This window comes from Triticum urartu, chromosome 2A, assembly GCF_056163025.1.
Source record: "Triticum urartu cultivar PI428250 chromosome 2A, HENAU_Tu73, whole genome shotgun sequence".
NCBI classification, from domain to species: Eukaryota; Viridiplantae; Streptophyta; class Magnoliopsida; order Poales; family Poaceae; genus Triticum; species Triticum urartu.
The window spans coordinates 105,420,207-105,438,207 of NC_141874.1; the positions used below are offsets into that span (position 1 = coordinate 105,420,207).

At 43.0% G+C, this 18,001-nt stretch overlaps 1 pseudogene; it reads right to left on the reverse strand.

The window, feature by feature from the left end:
* Positions 1–13,912: 13,912 nt before the first annotated feature.
* Positions 13,913–17,278, reverse strand: LOC147984116 (uncharacterized; annotated as a pseudogene).
* Positions 17,279–18,001: the final 723 nt, after the last annotated feature.

The following is an 18,001-nucleotide window of genomic DNA, read 5'->3' on the forward strand; positions in this document are numbered from 1 at the left end:
CTTAATACTCTAGATGCATGCTGGATAGCGGCTGATGTGTGGAGTAATAGTAGTAGATGCAGAATCATTTCGGTCTACTTGTCACGGACGTGATGCCTATATTCATGATCATTGCCTTGGATATCATCATAACTATGTGCTTTTCTATCAATTGCTCGGCAGTAATTTGTTCACCCACCGTAATACATGCTATCTTGAGAGAAGCCACTAGTGAAACCTATGGCCCCTGGGTCTACTTTACATCATATAAGTTTCCAATATACAATTCTAGTTTACTATTTATTTTGCAATCTTTAATTTCCAATCTATACCACAAAAATACCAAAAATATTTATCTTATTATCTTTATTAGATCTCACTTTTGCAAGTGGCCGTGAAGGGATTGACAACCCCTTTATCGCGTTGGTTGCAAGGTTCTTATTTGTTTGTGAAGGTACTAGGCGATTTGTGTGGTCTCCTACTAGATTGATACCTTGGTTCTCAAGAACTGAGGGAAATACTTATGCTACTTTGCTGCATCACCCTTTCCTCTTCAAGGGAAAACCAATGCATGCTCAAGAGGTAGCAAGAAGGATTTCTGGCGCTGTTGGTGGGGAGATGTACGCCAAGTCAAGACATACCAAGTACCCATCACAGTCTCTTGTCCCTCACATTACATTACTTGCCATTTGCTCTCATCTTCCTCTCCCCCACTTCTAAAACGATTTTTGAAAACCCTTGCCTTTTCTTGGCCTCATTCCCGTATGTATCTTTGTTTGTGTTTCCATATGCCTTCCATTTGCTTGCATCTTTGCTTGTTAAAAATCTATTGATATGGATCCACTTAAAGTGTTCTACTTGGATCATCTTCGATCCTTATGCACTCGTGCTGAAACCCCAACTAGCCTAGATGATGGGAAATCTTTAGATGACCATGCTAATTTTTTGCGTCACCGTTTGTCTGAAAAAAGGAGACTCTTATGGGATCGAATAAACAGATTGTTGTGTTATGCTTGGAATCTTTGTGAAATTTATGATTTTACTTGTTGCTCTAAGAACCCTAAAAAACACCTCCCCTACCTATGTGAGTTTAATGATAATTAAATCTTATCTTCTTATGCAAAGGGTGTTAATAGTTACTACGATATCGAACAAATTTATTACTCTCTACGAATCTGAAAATCTTTACATACTTAAATATTGCTATCAAAACTATGCACATAATGTCTATGTCAAAGAATTTATTGAAAGAATGACCGCTGCTTTGGAAGAACATAATGATATGCATGAATCTATAGATAATTATGATTCCAACGATTTGATTGAAATATCCCTTGATGAACATGATGGTTGCTATTCTTGTGGCCATGATGCCAATATTTATGAAGATGAATTTGCTATAGTTCCTTATGTTAAACATGAGATCGTTGCTATTGCACCCATGCTTGAGAGTACCTTCGATGAAAAGCTTGATTGCAATGATGTTATTATAAATTCTATTAATGTCAATTGTGCTAATAATATGCAAAACCCTAAGCTTGGGGATGCTAGTTTTGCTATAACTACTATTTGTTGCAATTATCATGATTGGGGTGATTCTTCTTTTGATCTTGAAAATTTATTTAAGCCCCATGATGAATATGAGATTGAGAATAGTGTTTGCCATATTGTTGAAAGTGGGTTTGGAAGAGTGTCAACTTTAGATCCCACATATTTGGAGAATGTTCAATCTTATGAAGTTTTTCATAAAAGTGGGTTTGGAGAGGTTGTGACTTTAGTTAATGTTAATCCCACTATTTTGGAAGAGTGTCAACTTTGCATACATGTGGATCGTGTTAAGAATATGTTTTGTTATAGCTATATTGTTGAATTTGCTTATGATCCTACATGTAATTATTATGAGAGAGGAAAATATGGTTGTAGAAATTTTCATGTTACTAAATTACCTGTCGTTATGTTGAGATTGCTTTTGTTTCTTTCCGCTTCCTTGCATATGCTAGTTTTTGCTTGCCTTGATAATTTGTTTGCCTATAAGATGCCTATGCATTGGAAGTATGTTAGACTTAAGTGTGTTTGTCACATGATTTATGATGCTCTCTTTGTGCTTAAATTCTTGCCTTTCATGTGAGCATCATTGAAATCTCAATGCCTAGCTAGGGGCGTTAAACGATAGCGCTTGTTGGGAGGCAACCCAATTTTATTTTTATTACTTGCTTTTTGTTCTTGTTTAGTAATAAATAATTCATATATCCTCTGTTATGATTGTGTATCTTATGTTTTAATTAGTGTTTGTGCGAAGTAAAGCCTTTAGGATCTTCTTGGGTGATTGTTATTTGATCTTGCTGAAAAAAACAAAAAGTATGCGCTCACGAGAATAATTTTCATTTTTTACAAGAGAGCGATAAAATACCAATTCCAACTGTAGTAGATCAACATCCAAATTATTTAGGACTTCGTAATTTCTCGGGATTTTTGGAGTTACAGAAGTATTCGAAACCTACATATTACTACAGACTGTTCTGTTTTTGACAGATTTTGTTTTTCATGTGTTGTTTGCATGCCCCACCCTCGTGGGCCCCTTGCAGCTCCAACGACCTACTTCTTTTGCCTATATATACTCTTATACCCAAAAACCATCAGGGAGAGCAATGAAACACCTTTTCCACCACCGCAACCTTCTGTACCCGTGAGATCCCATCTTGGGGCCTTTTCCGGCGCTCCGCCATAGGGGGATTCGATCACGGAGGGCTTCTACATCAACACCATGGCCTCTCGGATGATGTGTGAGTAGTTTACCACAGACCTTTGGGTCCATAGTTATTAGCTAGATGGCTTCTTCTCTATCTTTGGATCTCAATACAAAGTTCTCCTCAATCTTCTTGGAGATCTATTCGATGTAACTCTTTTGCGGTGTGTTTGCCGAGATCCGATGAATTGTGGGTTTATGAACTTGATTATCTATGAATAGTATTTGATTCTTCTCTGAATTCTTATATGCATGATTTGATATCTTTGCAAGTCTCTTCGAATTATCGGTTTAGTTTGGCCTACTAGATTGATCTTTCTTGCAATGGGAGAAGTGATTAGCTTTGGGTTCAATCTTGCGGTGTCCTTTCCCAGTGACAGCAGGGGCAGCAAGGCACGTATTGTATGGTTGCCATAGAGGATAAAAAGATGGGGTTTATATCATATTGCTTGAGTTTATCCCTCTACATCATGTCATCTTGCCTAATGCGTTACTCCGTTCTTATGAACTTAATACTCTAGATGCATGCTGGATAGCAGTCGATGTGTGGAGTAATAGTAGTAGATGCCGAATCGTTTCGGTATGCTTGTCACGAATGTGATGCCTATATTCATGATCATTGCCTTAGATATCATCATAACTATGTGCTTTTCTATCAATTGCTCAGCAGTAATTTGTTCACCCACCTTAATACATGCTATCTTGAGAGAAACCACTAGTGAAACCTATGGCCCCGGGGTCTACTTTACATCATATAAGTTTCCAATCTACAATTCTATTTTACTATTTATTTTGCAATCTTTATTTTCCAATCTATACCACAAAATACCAAAAATATGCATCTTATTATCTTTATCATATCTCACTTTTGCAAGTGGCCTGAAGGGATTGACAACCCCTTTATCGCGTTGGTTGCAAGGTTCTTATTTGTTTGTGCAGGTACTAGGTGATTTGCGTGTAGTCTCCTACTGGATTGATACCCTGGTTCTCAAAAACTGAGGGAAATACTTACGCTACTTTGCTGCATCACCCTTTCCACTTCAAGGGAAAACCAACGCATGCTCAAGAGGTAGCAGGGTACAGAGAGTCGTGTTTACTAACTTCATCCATCCCATGCTCATCAAAAACGAATCCACTAACAAGGTTGATCAAGTCTTGTTAACAAACTCTTTCCTAATCGCACGAAACCGGAGAATTTTCGAATAACACTAGGTTACCTCGACGGGGATATGCATGTCCCCAACAATAAGAATATCATATTTCTTCTTGACAGTAAGAAGAGGAAATTCAAAACCTCCAATAATAATTGTGGAAGTTTTTCCAATAGAATTAATACTGTGGACTTCAGGTTGTTTCCTCGGAAAGTGTATCGTGTGCTCATTACCATTAACATGAAAAGTGACATTGCCTTTGTTGCAATCAATAACAGTCGCTGCAGTATTCAAAAAGGGTCTACCAAGAATAATAGACATACTATAGTTCTCGGGAATATCAAGAATAACAAAGTCCGTTCAAATAGTAACGTTTGCAACCACAACAGGCACAACCTCACAAATACCGACAGGTATAGCAGTTGATTTATCAGCCATTTGCAAAGATATTTCAGTAGGTATCAACTTATTCAAATCAAGTCTACGATATAAAGAGAGAGACATAACACTAACTCTGGCTCCAAGATCACATAAAGCAGTTTTATCATAGTTTCTTTTAGGGATTTTTACATCTGTGCCCCTGGTTCCTTAGCCATACTCATTCATCCCCACACTCTTAACTTTTGCTCACTGTTCCCCACTCCGTTGCCCGAGACCCTCAGAACTGGTCACAAACATTGGATGCCATTGGCTCAGTGCTTTGACCATTAACTCTGACGAGTGGGGCTGCGCTGACTGTGTCGCCCGTTGGACCTGATGAGTGGGGTTGCGGCGGATGGTGCCGCGGTTAGCCCGTTGGGCCGTGGTTAGCCTTGGGCCATGCGCGCGCCAGAACGACAGAAGCTTGTTACACATGAACGACATGTCCAGCTAGCCTGCATGTGCTGCCGCCCACCGCCACGATGCATTGACTGGCCTCTTTTACACGCGAGCCGCCACGGACGCTTACCAACCTCATTTTCACGCGAGCCGCCACGAACGCAGGGACGGTTGCTGCTGATACGTCTCCAATGTATCTATAATTTTTGATTGCTCCATGCTATTATATTATCTATTTTGGATGTTAATGGGATTTATTTTACACTTTTATATTATTTTTGGGACAAACCTATTAACCGGAGGCCCAGCCCAAATTGTTGTTTTTTGCCTATTTCAGTGTTTCATAGAAAAGGAATATCAAATGGAGTCCAAACGGAATGAAACCTTCAGGAGTGTGATTTTCGGAACAAACATGATCCAGAGGACTTGGAGTGGACATCAAGCAATCAACGAGGCGGCCACGAAGCAAGGGGCGCGCCCTCCACCTTCGTGGGCCCCTCGTTGCTCCACCGACCTACTTCTTCCTCCTATATATATCTACGTACCCCGCAAACATCCAGGAGCACCATGAAAACCTAATTACACCGCCGCAACCTTCTATACCCAAGAGATCCCATCTTGGGGCCTTTTCCGGAGCTCCACCGGAGGGGGCATTGATCACGGAGGGCCTCTACATCAACTCCATGGCCCCTCCAATGATGTGTGAGTAGTTTACCTCAGACATTCGAGTCCATAGCTAGTAGCTAGATGGCTTCTTCTCTCTCTTTGGATCTCAATACAAAATTCTCCTCGATTCTCTTGGAGATCTATTTGATGTAACTCTTTTGGCGGTGTGTTTGTCGAGATCCAATGAATTTTGGGTTTATGATCAAGTTTATCTATGAACAATAATTGAATCTTCTCTAAATTCTTTTATGTATGATTGGTTTATCTTTGCAAGTCTCTTCGAATTATCAGTTTGGTTTGGCCTACTAGATTGATCTTTCTTGCAATGGGAGAAGTGCTTAGCTTTGGGTTCAATCTTGCGGTGCTCGATCCCAGTGACAGAAAGGGAAATGACATGTATTGTATTGTTTCCATCAACGATAAAAAGATGGGGTTTACTCAAATTGCATGAGTTTATCCCTCTACATCATGTCATCTTGCTTAAGGCGTTACTCTGTTCTTATGAACTTAATACTCTAGATGCATGCTGGATAGCGGTCGATGTGTGGAGTAATAGTAGTAGAGCAGGCAGGAGTCGGTCTACTTGTCATGGATGTGATGCCTATATACACGATCATACCTAGATATTCTCATAATTATTCGCTTTTCTATCAATTGCTCAACAGTAATTTGTTCACCCACTGTAATACTTATGCTATCTTGAGAGAAGCCACTACTGAAACCTATGGCCCCCGGATCTATTTTCCATCATACAAGATTGCAATCTATTTTATTTTGCAATCTTTACTTTCAATCTATATCATAAAATTACCAAAAATATTTATCTTATTATTATCATCTCTATCATATCTCACTCTTGCAAGTGGCCGTGAAGGGATTGACAACCCCTTTATCGCGTTGGTTGCGAGGTTCTTATTTGTTTGTGTAGGTACGAGGTGACTCGCGCGTGGTCTCCTACTGGATTGATACCTTGGTTCTAAAAAACTGAGGGAAATAGTTATGCTGCTTTGCTGCATCACCCTTTCCTCTTCAAGGGAAAACCAACACAGTGCTCAAGAGGTAGCAAGAAGGATTTCTAGCACCATTGCCGGGGAGATCTACACCAAGTCAAGACATACCAAGTACCCATCACAACTCTTATCCTTCGCATTGCATTATTTTCCATTTGCCTCTCATTTTCCTCAACCCCACTTCACCCTTGCTATTTATTCACCCTCTTTTCCTTTCACCCTCTCTTTTCGTTTGCCTCTTTTGCCTCTTCGCTTGTTTGCTTGTGTTTTGGATTGCTTGCTTGTCACGATGGCTCAAGATAATAATAAATTGTGTTACTTTGCCAATACGAACAATAATGATTTTATTAGCACTTTGATTGCTCCTCTTACCAATGCTTAATCTTGTGAAATTAATACTACTTTGGTGAATCTTGCCATGAAAGATCCGTTTTTGGTGTTCCTAGTGAACACTAGTGCAGAACCGGGCAATAGCACCGGTTTCGTAAGGCCCTTTAGTGCCAGTTTGGTAACCGGCACTAAAGTGTGGGCACTAAAGGCCCCCCCTTGAGTACCGGTTCAGCACGAACCGGTGCTAAAGGGCAACCACGTGGCACGAGCCAGCTCCGGGGGCAGGGAGCCCTTTAGTACCGGTTGGTGACACCAACCGGTATTAAAAGGTTGGGGGTTTTGGGTTTATGATTCTTTTTCATTTAATTTTGTGTTTTCCATTTAATTCTTTTTCGTTTGCTGGTATTTTACGATACTACATATTGTACACGTTATGCATATATATAAATAGAATTTCTAGTAGAACCGATCATATATATATATATATATATCATCGAATGTCTCACAACCACCATTAATTCACACATATAGACACACATGTATGTATATATATATATATACAATTAGCTAGCTATATACAATTTCTCCTAATTGGTGCCTTCGTAGCCAGTGGGATTAGCCTAATTGGTGCCTTCGGAGCACGATGACAATTGGAAGTGGTTCATGGGGGCGGTAGCTGGTAATAGTATTCTCCTTTGGGATCAATGACCTCGTCGAGCAAAAATCTCGCTATTTCCTCTTGAATTGCTTCTATGCGCTCCTCTGCTAGGAGCTGATCCCGCACCTCTCTGAACTGTTAAGAAGGAGATCAATATGCATGTGTATTAGTTGTGTGACTAGATATCGATAATGGTGTAAAAATTGTGAATAGTGTTCTGACAAACGTACCTAGTCCTGTCTTTGAGATCTGCTCCTTTCGGACGCCATCATGCGAATGTTCTCGCAAACGTAGTATGCACACAGATTATTCCCCGGCGCCTACTTCAGGGCCTTTACAATAATGCAATTTGATCAGATAATAATTAATCAAGCATGATAATTAAAGAGATGGCAGCTAGCTAGCTAGTACTACTTAATTACTTACCTTGGGTCGATACCATTTCAGCTTTCGTTTCCATTGGCCTGGAGTGACGCTGATGAACTTTCCCCAAGCCCTGCCCGCCGACAAAGAAAATGAATAAAGGGGTTATTCAATAGTTCATATCAGGAAATGACGAACTAAATAGGCCGAGATATAGTTAATAATGATTGAAATTACCTGTTGACTATCCCAAACAAGATGGTGTAGTCACTTTCTTTTTTAAGTAGTGAGTCCAGTATTTCAACTGTTCCTTCATCAAATTTAATGATTAAAAAGATCCAGTGAAATCTGCATGCACACACGTTTGCATGTCTTAATTAAGCGGGCATATGTAAGCAAAAACATGTAGCTAGCTAGTAGGCAAAAACAGAATTTGTAGTACAAGACAGTGTGACTCACTCGAAGTTGTAAGGAAGTAGTATATCTTCATTGGTATTGCGGCGCTTGAAGAACTCTAGCATGCTTTCCTCTACACTTTTTTCATAATATGCATCTAATTTCCATGTGTATTCATTAATGGTATTTGAGTCAATGAACCCAATGCCATAGCGTCCACCTTTTTTCATTTCATACATCTTCATCCTGCATAATACCACAGAAAATAATATAGTGAGGATAATTACAGGTAATGATTGATCAAAATGATCACTACAGCTAGCTTGAGACTTAAATTATAGAAAGAAATCACTTACAGACAATAGCAACTGACAATAGATTTGTCGAGTGCGTCTTGATTGTATAACTGAAATAGTTCTGAATACTCAACGGACACAGCTTTCTCATGGAAGTAATGATCCTTCTTGACATTCACCATGAGGGACTCTCGATTGAAAATATTGGTAATGTCCATGTACCATTGATGCAATTCATATATTCTCGTTGGGAGCTTCTTGACCTCGTCTGGCTCGACCAAAGGTTGGCCCTGGACTTATTTTCGTTTTATTTCCTCCTCTCTAAGCGGAGACATGGACTCGATCTTGAGGAGTTGTCCAACAGTGATCTTGAGGATTTCAGCCTGCCTTATATGCTCCTCGTTATTACCACATAGCCCAGCTCGGGAACATAAACGGTTTGCCCATAATAATATTGGGCGCACCTACTCTCATGTGTTGTTGGCACAACAAGCGGGGGGATTGATTGCGCCGCCTGTTCTCCTAGCTGGGGAACAGTTTTACCGCATTTTTTGCCAACTGATTTGCTCGAGCTCGAGCTCGCCTCTTTCTGTAGGCGTGCTCGATTTAACTTCCTAAGGTGGCCCTCATAGTTTGTGTCAAACAGGCTTGGGAGCTGGTGGTCTAGCCATATGAATAAAGTGGTCAATCTTTTCCTCGGGCACTTTCTCCCTTGGCGGCGGTGGCGGTTTCGGTGCAAAATGGGCTTCCACCTCGGCCTTCGATATGGCTGCGTTTTCCTCCTCGGATTGTCGTAAGGCCTCTGTGGAAGAGGCGTGAGGCTGCTTGGACCATATTAAAATCGCTTGCCTCTGCCTGTACCTCCCATCCTACCTCAACTTGTACCGCTACGCACCATAGCTGTGGCGGCTCTCTTTCGTGATTGCTGAGGCGGCGGAGACGGCTGACGTGGCTGAGTTGGACGAGGAGGAGTAGCCTGAAGCTTTGCCGGACTTGGAGGAGGAGTGGCCTAAAGTTGTGCCAGACTTGGAGGAGGAGTGGTCTGATGCTGTGTCAGACATGGAGGAGGAGTGGCCTGACGCTTTGCCGGACTTGGAGGAGGAGGAGTGGCCTGACGCATTGGTGGACTTGGAGGTGCGGGAGTCTGCTCACTCGGTGCGGACTTCGACGAGGAGTCGGCTGACGTGGTGTCGGTGGCCTTCGAAAGATGATGCAATCCTTTCTCCATAGGATGATACGATGTTTGGCCTCTCCTAGTGTGTGCTCCTCGTCACCTCCAGGAATGTCAAGCTCTAGCCCCGAATATTGGTCCACCACCTCATCAACCAAGACACGAGCATAGCCCGCTAGAATCGGGTTGCAATGGAAGGTTGCCTCGGGGGGATTTGTAAAAGCAACGGCGTCCTCCACCTTCATGGATATGTTCTTCATTTTGAAGTGTAGCTCTTAGTTAGTGTTCTCCATGATGTCATCCATGGGGTATCTATCCAGCATTGCGTCGCCCGGGGCGGAACCCATGCTGCTTCTCGGCATGGAAGGGACGGTGCTATCCAATGCTGGATCATCCGCTAGCTGCTGCAGCTGCTGAGACCCTCTTTGTTGGCTAAGTGAGTCGATCTGCTCCTGCTGCCGCTGGAATTTGACTGGCAAGGCCGCGTGCACTGATTCTAGGCCTTAAAGGCATTCATAGTCCAGCTTCCTCTGCTCCTCCTCCATCTTCCTCTTCTTCTCCTCCGCAATCTACTTTCTCGCACGGGTTCTGTAGTCGGCGTTCCAGTCCAAAAAACCCTCATACCACGGAATAGCGCCCTTGCCTCGTGTTCTTCCCGGGTGTTCAGGATTTCCCAGGGCACGCGTAAGCTCGTCGTTCTCTCTGTTGGGATGGAACACCCCCGATCGAGCCTCTTCTATTGCAACAAGTAGCTTATCTTCGGCTCTGTTCAGACATGCCTTCTTCGAAACTTTGCCTGTCTTCGGGTCCAACTCCCCCCATGCGCATAGAACCAAGTCCTGCACCTGGGGGCCAGCTCAATGTTTCTGGAGTGACACCTGCATCCTCCATCTCTTTCTCAGACTTAGCCCACTTAGGCATTGCCACCGCGTAGCCACCTGGCCCCAGCTTATGGAACTTATCCTTTTTTCGGCATTGGCCTTGTTTATTCTCGACCATTCCTTAGATAATTACGAATCCTTGAATTTCACGAAATCGTCCCAATGAGCACTTTGCTTCTCTAGTGTTCCCTCGAATACTGGAGTCTTCCGTCCACCCTTGACGTACTTGTCCCATACACAATTCTTGTGGTTGTTGCATGCAACCGCCATCTTCCTAAGAGTAGCGTCCTTGACTTTCTCCACATCTACATCTGTGAAATGATCTGGTAGGGTGAAATGTTCCATGAGAGTTTCCCAAAGCAGAACTTTTTGTCTGTCGTCGACAAAAGTAAGATTTGGACGTGGCTTTGCTGGCTCTCTCCATTCTTGAAGGGAGATCGGGAGTTGGTCCTTCACAAGAACTCCACACTGACGAATGAACTTGTCTGCAATATTCTTAGGCACTAATGGTTCGCCATTAGGTTTGATGGCCTCGATATTGTGCTTTACGCCCTCGTTCAACTTCTTGTTCGGGCCTCGTTTCCTGCTGCCTGAAGATTTGCTCGATCCGGATGGCTGAAAGAAGAAAGATCGATTCGTTAATATATCTTCAAGTCATTTAAAACATGTGATGATCACCAGATGCCTGCTTATATAAATATACCTCGTCGGTCTTTGTTGTTTCAAGATCAACATTTTCTTCGTCATCAATATCATAATCATAGTTCATGACTTCATCAATTCGATCATCGCGATCGAATATCATATCACCCTCCCCGGTGTTGTTTAGATATCCGGAGCCGTCATAATCTTCTTCATTTTGATCATCATCTGGCCCACGAGGATGGTGTATGATATCGAACAGGGTCTCTTCTCCCTCTCTGCCGGTATTGTCCACCATAGCTTTTATTTAACTAATCCAAAAGAAATATAAAACAATTTAGTATTCAAATTACAATGCATGGATGCAATCAATTAATAAGGAAAAACTGAATCAATCATGGTACATAATAAGCATCATTGAATATAATCTCGAATACATCGTCTCGAATAATAGATATAATCTCGAATACATCATCTTGAATAATATATATCGAATACATCACTAGCTAGCTAGCTAATAAAGATCGAATACTAAAGAGTAATCTAGGCCACTCACAGTTCCTGAGGCGCGGGCGGTGGACAACCAAAGTGAAGGAACCATCATTGGATCATAGCTCGGGCGATCTCCCCAAAGAACCTGCCAGGTATTGGAGAACCTGACGTCCATAGCAGCCATGTAGCGATGGATGTGCTCGTCCTCCTCCCTGACACGGCGACGTACCACATCCGACGGGGCCGGCTCCCCCCGCACCGAAAGTGGCCCACGTGAACGCTGCCAAAGGAGATTAGGGTCAACGACGGGACCAAGGGCTGGGTTCCTCACCATGCATCGCGCCCCTGAAGGTAGCACCTCCCAGTGCCAGCCCGGCGGAGCCCAGTCCCGAACATGGGTCCTCTGAAGCAGGACATCGTCGCGAACGGGTCGACGGCGAGGATGCGGGCCGGGCATCGTCGACAACAAATACTATATGCCGCAAAAGTAAAGTAACATTTTTATAAATGATGGATTGTGATTTCATATATGCAAATTCTAAATTTTATAACCAAAAATATAAGAAACTAAAAAAACATCGATCATCGTCTAACAATTTGAAATTAATCTAATTCATCTACCTAAAACTAACATTTCCAAAATTTCTAACATTTCTATATAGCTAACATTTCTATAACATTTGTAAAAAAACAAAAAAAACCTTTGACATTATATATATTATAACTAACATTTCTATACAGTATTTGACATTAATCTAATCTAATTAATTAATTCATCTAAAACTTTGTATGAAAAACAAAAAAATAGAAAAAACTAAAAACAGAAAAATTGTGTGTGTGTGCGCATGTAGTGTGTGTGTGTGTGCGCGCGCGCGTGTGTGTGTGCAGTAGCTACGGCCGGCGCCGGTGGCGCGGTGGCTTTGATTGATTGGAGGGAGGAGAGGGGCCGGGGGAGGGGCTCACAGCGCGCCCGAGCGAGGTCGAGGCGACAGCGAGGTGAGGTCGATCCAATTGGCGACGGCGACGGCGAGGCGAGGGGATGGCGACGGGCCGGTGCGGCGACGGGGACGGGCCAGCGACGGGGCGGCGCGGAGTCGACGGGGACGAAGCGACGAGGACGGGGGCATCGCGGAGTCGACGGGGATGGCGCGACAGGGGCGACGACGGCGCGGGACGGGACGGCGGCAGAGAGAAGTGGGAGATGGGAAACTGAAATTTTTCGAAGTGTTTGTTATATAGGGGACACCTTTAGTACCGGTTGGTGCCACCACCTGGTACTAAAGGCCTGTTTTGGCCAGGCCAAGTGGCGGGAAGAGCACACCTTTAGTACCAGGTGGTGGCTGGAACCGGTACTAAAGACCCACCCTTTAGTACCGGTTCCAGCCACCAACCAGTACTAAAGGTGGTGCGCTAGCGCAGGTGCGGTGCGACAAGTTTAGTCCCACCTCGCTAGCCGAGGGGCGCCCGCACTGGTTTATAAGCCCCAGTGCGGTAGCTCTCTCGAGCTCCTCTCATAAGTAGGCCTTCCAGGCCTACGTCTGCTGCTATGCCCTGATGGGCCTATTGGGCTAGCGGGCCTGCATCCTGGCCCAATTAGAATCTGGGTTTCTAGTCGTATGCAGGCCGCTGTGGCCCAGTAGGTGGGTATTTTTTCATTTAGTTTTTTCTTTTCTGCTTTATTAATTTTGTTTTATTTATTTTTAGTTGTTTTTTGCTGTATTTAGAGCTTCTTTGTGAATATTTTTGCTTTAGGTACAAAAAATTAGAAACTTTCTGTTAGTGCCAGTAGTTTTCAAATTTGAATAGTTTAAATTTTGAATTATTTGAAATTTGTGTGAATCACTAGTTTGTGAATAACTTAACTTTAAAAATACATTTTTTAATGATTCTTTTTTTATTATGTTTAATATTAGTGTGTTTTACATTATATTCAATTTGGTAATTCTTAGGTTATTTCAAAAATGAAATGCCTTTGTAACAGATGAGTTTTCATCCGAAACCATAATAGTTCGAAAGAGATTGTCCATTTTGTACACGAAGTGCATCCAGTTTTTGCCGTAACCCTCTCTACTTTTTTGCACATGCTATGTGGGTGAAATTATGATACCATGCCAACTTTCAACCTTTTCGGAGTTGATTTGAAGTGTTTTTCAATTTAGCTGAAAAAAATCAGTAAATGCATGAAAGAATTTGTTCGCACATAAAATTTCTTCGTGTTTCAAATGCCAAAACACATAAGTACCCCTAACTATTACAGAGATTCCCTCCTAGGTGTGAAACACAGAAGAAGTGATGATATATAGTGAAGCCGATCACATCCCAGATCTTTGGGTGTGAAACTTTTTCTTCGCGTGTGTCCCTTTGCGCCGTAACCATGGAAAATCTTCATCATTTAACGGGATGCTCGAGTCAATATTCACTGTGAATGGAGCAATTTCATCAAACTTTTCATAATCTCCTGACATGTCTGTCTTGTCATCCACTCCCACGATGTTTCTCTTCCTAGAAAGAACTATGTGTCGCTTTGGCTCATCGTATGATGCATTCGCTTCCTTATCTTTTCTTTTTCTCGGCTTGGTAGACATGTCCTTCACATAGAAAACATGTGCCACATCATTGGCTAGGACGAATGGTTCGTCTGCATACGCAAGATTGTTGAGATCCACTATTGTCATTCCGTACTGCGGGTCTTCCGTTACCCCGCCTCGTGTCATATTGACCCATTTGCACCGAAACAAAGGGACCTTCAAACCACGTCTATAGTCAAGTTCCCATATGTCCTGTATATAACCATAATATGTTTCCTTTCCCGTCTTGGTTTCTGCATCAAAGCGGACACCACTATTTTGGTTGGTGCTCTTCTTATCTTGGGCAATCGTGTAAAATGTTTTACCATTTACCTCGTACCCTTTAAAAGTCATTATATTCGAAGATGGTAACTGGGACAGCAAGTACAGGTCATCTTCAATAGAGGCGTCATGCATGGTACGTGTCTGCAACCAGCTCGTGAAACTCCTGGTTTGTTCACGTGTAATCCAGTCATCAGACCGCTCCGGGTGTTTGGAGCGTAGCAAATTCTTGTGTTATTCCATATACGGAGCCACCAAGGCGGAATTCTGTAGAACTGTGTAGTGTGCTTCAGTGAGAGAATGTCCGTCCATACATATTATTTGATCCCCTCCTAGCGTGCCTTTTCCATCCAGTCTGCCCTTATGCCGCGATTCAGGAACACCAATCGGCTTAAGGTCAGGAATAAAGTCAATACAAAACTCAATGACCTCCTCATTTTCATGTCCCTTGGAGATGCTTCCTTCTGGCCTAGCACGGTTATGAACATATTTCTTTAAGACTCCCATGAACCTCTCAAAGGGGAACATATTGCGTAGAAATACAGGACCCAAAATGTTAATCTCTTCGCATAGGTGAACTAGGACGTGCATCATGATGTTGAAGAAGGATGGTGGGAACACCAACTCGAAACTGACAAGACATTGCACAAAATCATTCTCTAACCTTGGTATGATTTCTGGATTGATTACCTTCTGAGAGATTGCATTGAGGAATGCACATAGCTTCACAATTGCTAATCGAACGTTTTTCGGTAGAAGCCCCCTCAATGCAATTGGAAGCAGTTGCATCATAATCACGTGGCAGTCATGAGACTTTAGGTTCTGGAACTTTTTCTCTGCCATGTTTATTATTCCCTTTATATTCGACGAGAAGCCAGACAGTACCTTAATACTGAGTAGGCATTCAAAGAAGATTTCCTTCTCTTCTTTGGTAAGAGCGTAGCTTGCATGCCCCTGATGTATGCCGTCTTCTCCGTGCATACGTTGCTGGTCCTCCCGTGCCTCAGGTGTATCTTTTGTCTTCCCATACACGCCCAAGAAGCCAAGAAGGGTCACACAAAGATTCTTCGTCACGTGCATCACTTTAATTGCGGAGCAGACCTCTAGGTCTTTCCAATAGGGCAGGTCCCAAAATATAGATTTCTTCTTCCACATGGGTGCGCGTCCGTCAGCGTCATTCGGAATAGGTTGTCCACCAGGACCCTTTCCAAAGACCACCTTAAAATCCTTGACCATATCATGTACATCAGCACCAGTACGGTGGCGAGGCTTCGTCCGGTGATCCGCCTCACCTTTGAAATGCTTGCCTTTCTTTCTTACGGGATGCCTGCTCGGAAGAAATCGACGATGTCCCAGGTACACATTCTTCTTACAATTAGCCAAATATATAATGTCGGTATTGTCCAAATAGTGTGTGCATGCACGGTATCCCTTGTTTGTCTGTCCTGAAAGGTTACTGAGAGCAGGCCAATCATTGATGGTCACGAACAACAATGCCTTTAGGTCAAATTCTTCCCCCATGTGCTCATCCCACGCACGTACACCTATTCCATTCCACAGTTGTAAGAGTTCTTCAACTAATGGCCTTAGGTACACATCAATGCCGTTGCCGGGTTGCTTAGGGCCTTGGATGAGCACTGGCATCATAATGAACTTCCGCTTCATGCACAACCAAGGAGGAAGGTTATACAAACATAGACTCACAGGCACGGTGCTATGGTTGCTGCTCTGCTCCCCAAAAGGATTAATGCCATCTGCGCTTAGTCCAAACCATACGTTCCTTGCGTCATCTGCAAACTCCTTCCCATACTTTCTTTCGATTTTTCTCCACTGCGACCCGTTAGTGGGTAATCTCAACTTTTCGTCTTTCTTACGGTCTTCTCTGTGCCATCGCATTGCCTTGGCATGCTCTTTGTTTTGGAACAAACGTTTCAACCGTGGTATTATAGGAGCATACCACATCACCTTGGCAGGAATCTTCTTCCTGGGGCGCTCGCTCTCGACATCACCAGGGTCATCGTGGCTGATCTTATAGCACAATGCACCGCATACCGGGCAAGCGTTCAAATCCTCATACTCACTGCGGTAGAGTATGCAATCATTAGGGCATGCATGTATCTTCTGCACCTCTAACCCTAGAGGGCAGACAGCCTTCTTTGCTTCATACATACTCTCGGGCAATTCATTGTCCTTTGGAAACAGATTCTTTATCATTACCAGCAACTTTCCAAATCCCTTGTTAGATACACCATTCTCTGCCTTCCATTGCAGCAATTCCAGTGTGGTGCCCAGCTTTTTCTTGTCACCTACGCAATTCGGGTACAACAATTTTTTGTGATCCTCTAACATGCGCTGCAACTTCTTCTTCCCCAAATCACTTGCGCAATTTCTCTTTGCATCGACAATTGCCCGACCTAGATCATCAACGGGCTCATCCGATGCCTCTTCTTCAGCTTCTTCCCGCATTGCCGGCTCAGCTTCTTCCCGCATTACCGGCTCAGCTTCTTCCCTCATTGTTGTATCATCGTATTCAGGGAACCCATGGCCAGGATAGCTGTCGTCGTCCTCTTCTTCTTCATTGTCTTCCATCATAACCCCTCTTTCTCCGTGCTTGGTCCAAACATTATAGTGGGGCATGAAACCGGACTCAAACAGGTGGACGTGAATGGTTCTTGACGTAGAGTAATTGTGATCATTCTTACAGCCAGCACATGGACAAGGCATAAAACCATCCGCCCGCTTGTTTGCCTCAGCCGCAAGCAGAAAAGTATGCACGCCATTAATGAACTCGGGAGAGCATCGGTCATCATACATTCATTGCTGGCTCATCTTCAATACACAGCACCTAAAACACCAAATTAATACAATACATAAAGTTCATACATAAAGTTCATACAACACTTAAATACAACAAACAAATAACTCTCTAGCTAAAGAATTTAAATGCAACAACAAATGTGATCAAGATCGCAACTAAGGTAACAATTGATCCAACAGAATAATGATACCAAGCCTCACTATGAATGGCAAATTTTCTAATCTTTCTAATCTTCAAGCGCATTTTCTCCATCTTAATCTTGTGATCATCGACGACATCGGCAACATGCAACTCCAATTCCATCTTCTCCCCCTCAATTCTTTTCAAATTTTCTTTCAAATCCTTGTTTTCTCTTTCAACTAAATTTAACCTCTCGACAATAGGGTCGGTTGGAATTTCCGGTTCAACTACCTCCTACATACAAATATTTATGTCAGCTTGATGGGCATAATTTGTCATAAACACGAAATGCAACAAATAGTTTTAGAAGAGAATATACCACATCCGAATCATAACAAGGACGAGGGCCGACGGGGACGGATATCAAAACCATGGCACTATGTATAACAAACAACGTACGGGTAAGAAAATTATACGAGTAACTATATATCCAAATCACACAAACATCATTTTTATATAAAATTTCATGAACAAGAGGCTCACCACAAGGTGGTGCCGGTGACGGGACGGTGCGGGCAATCGACGGTGGTTACGACGGAGATTTAGAAGGCACT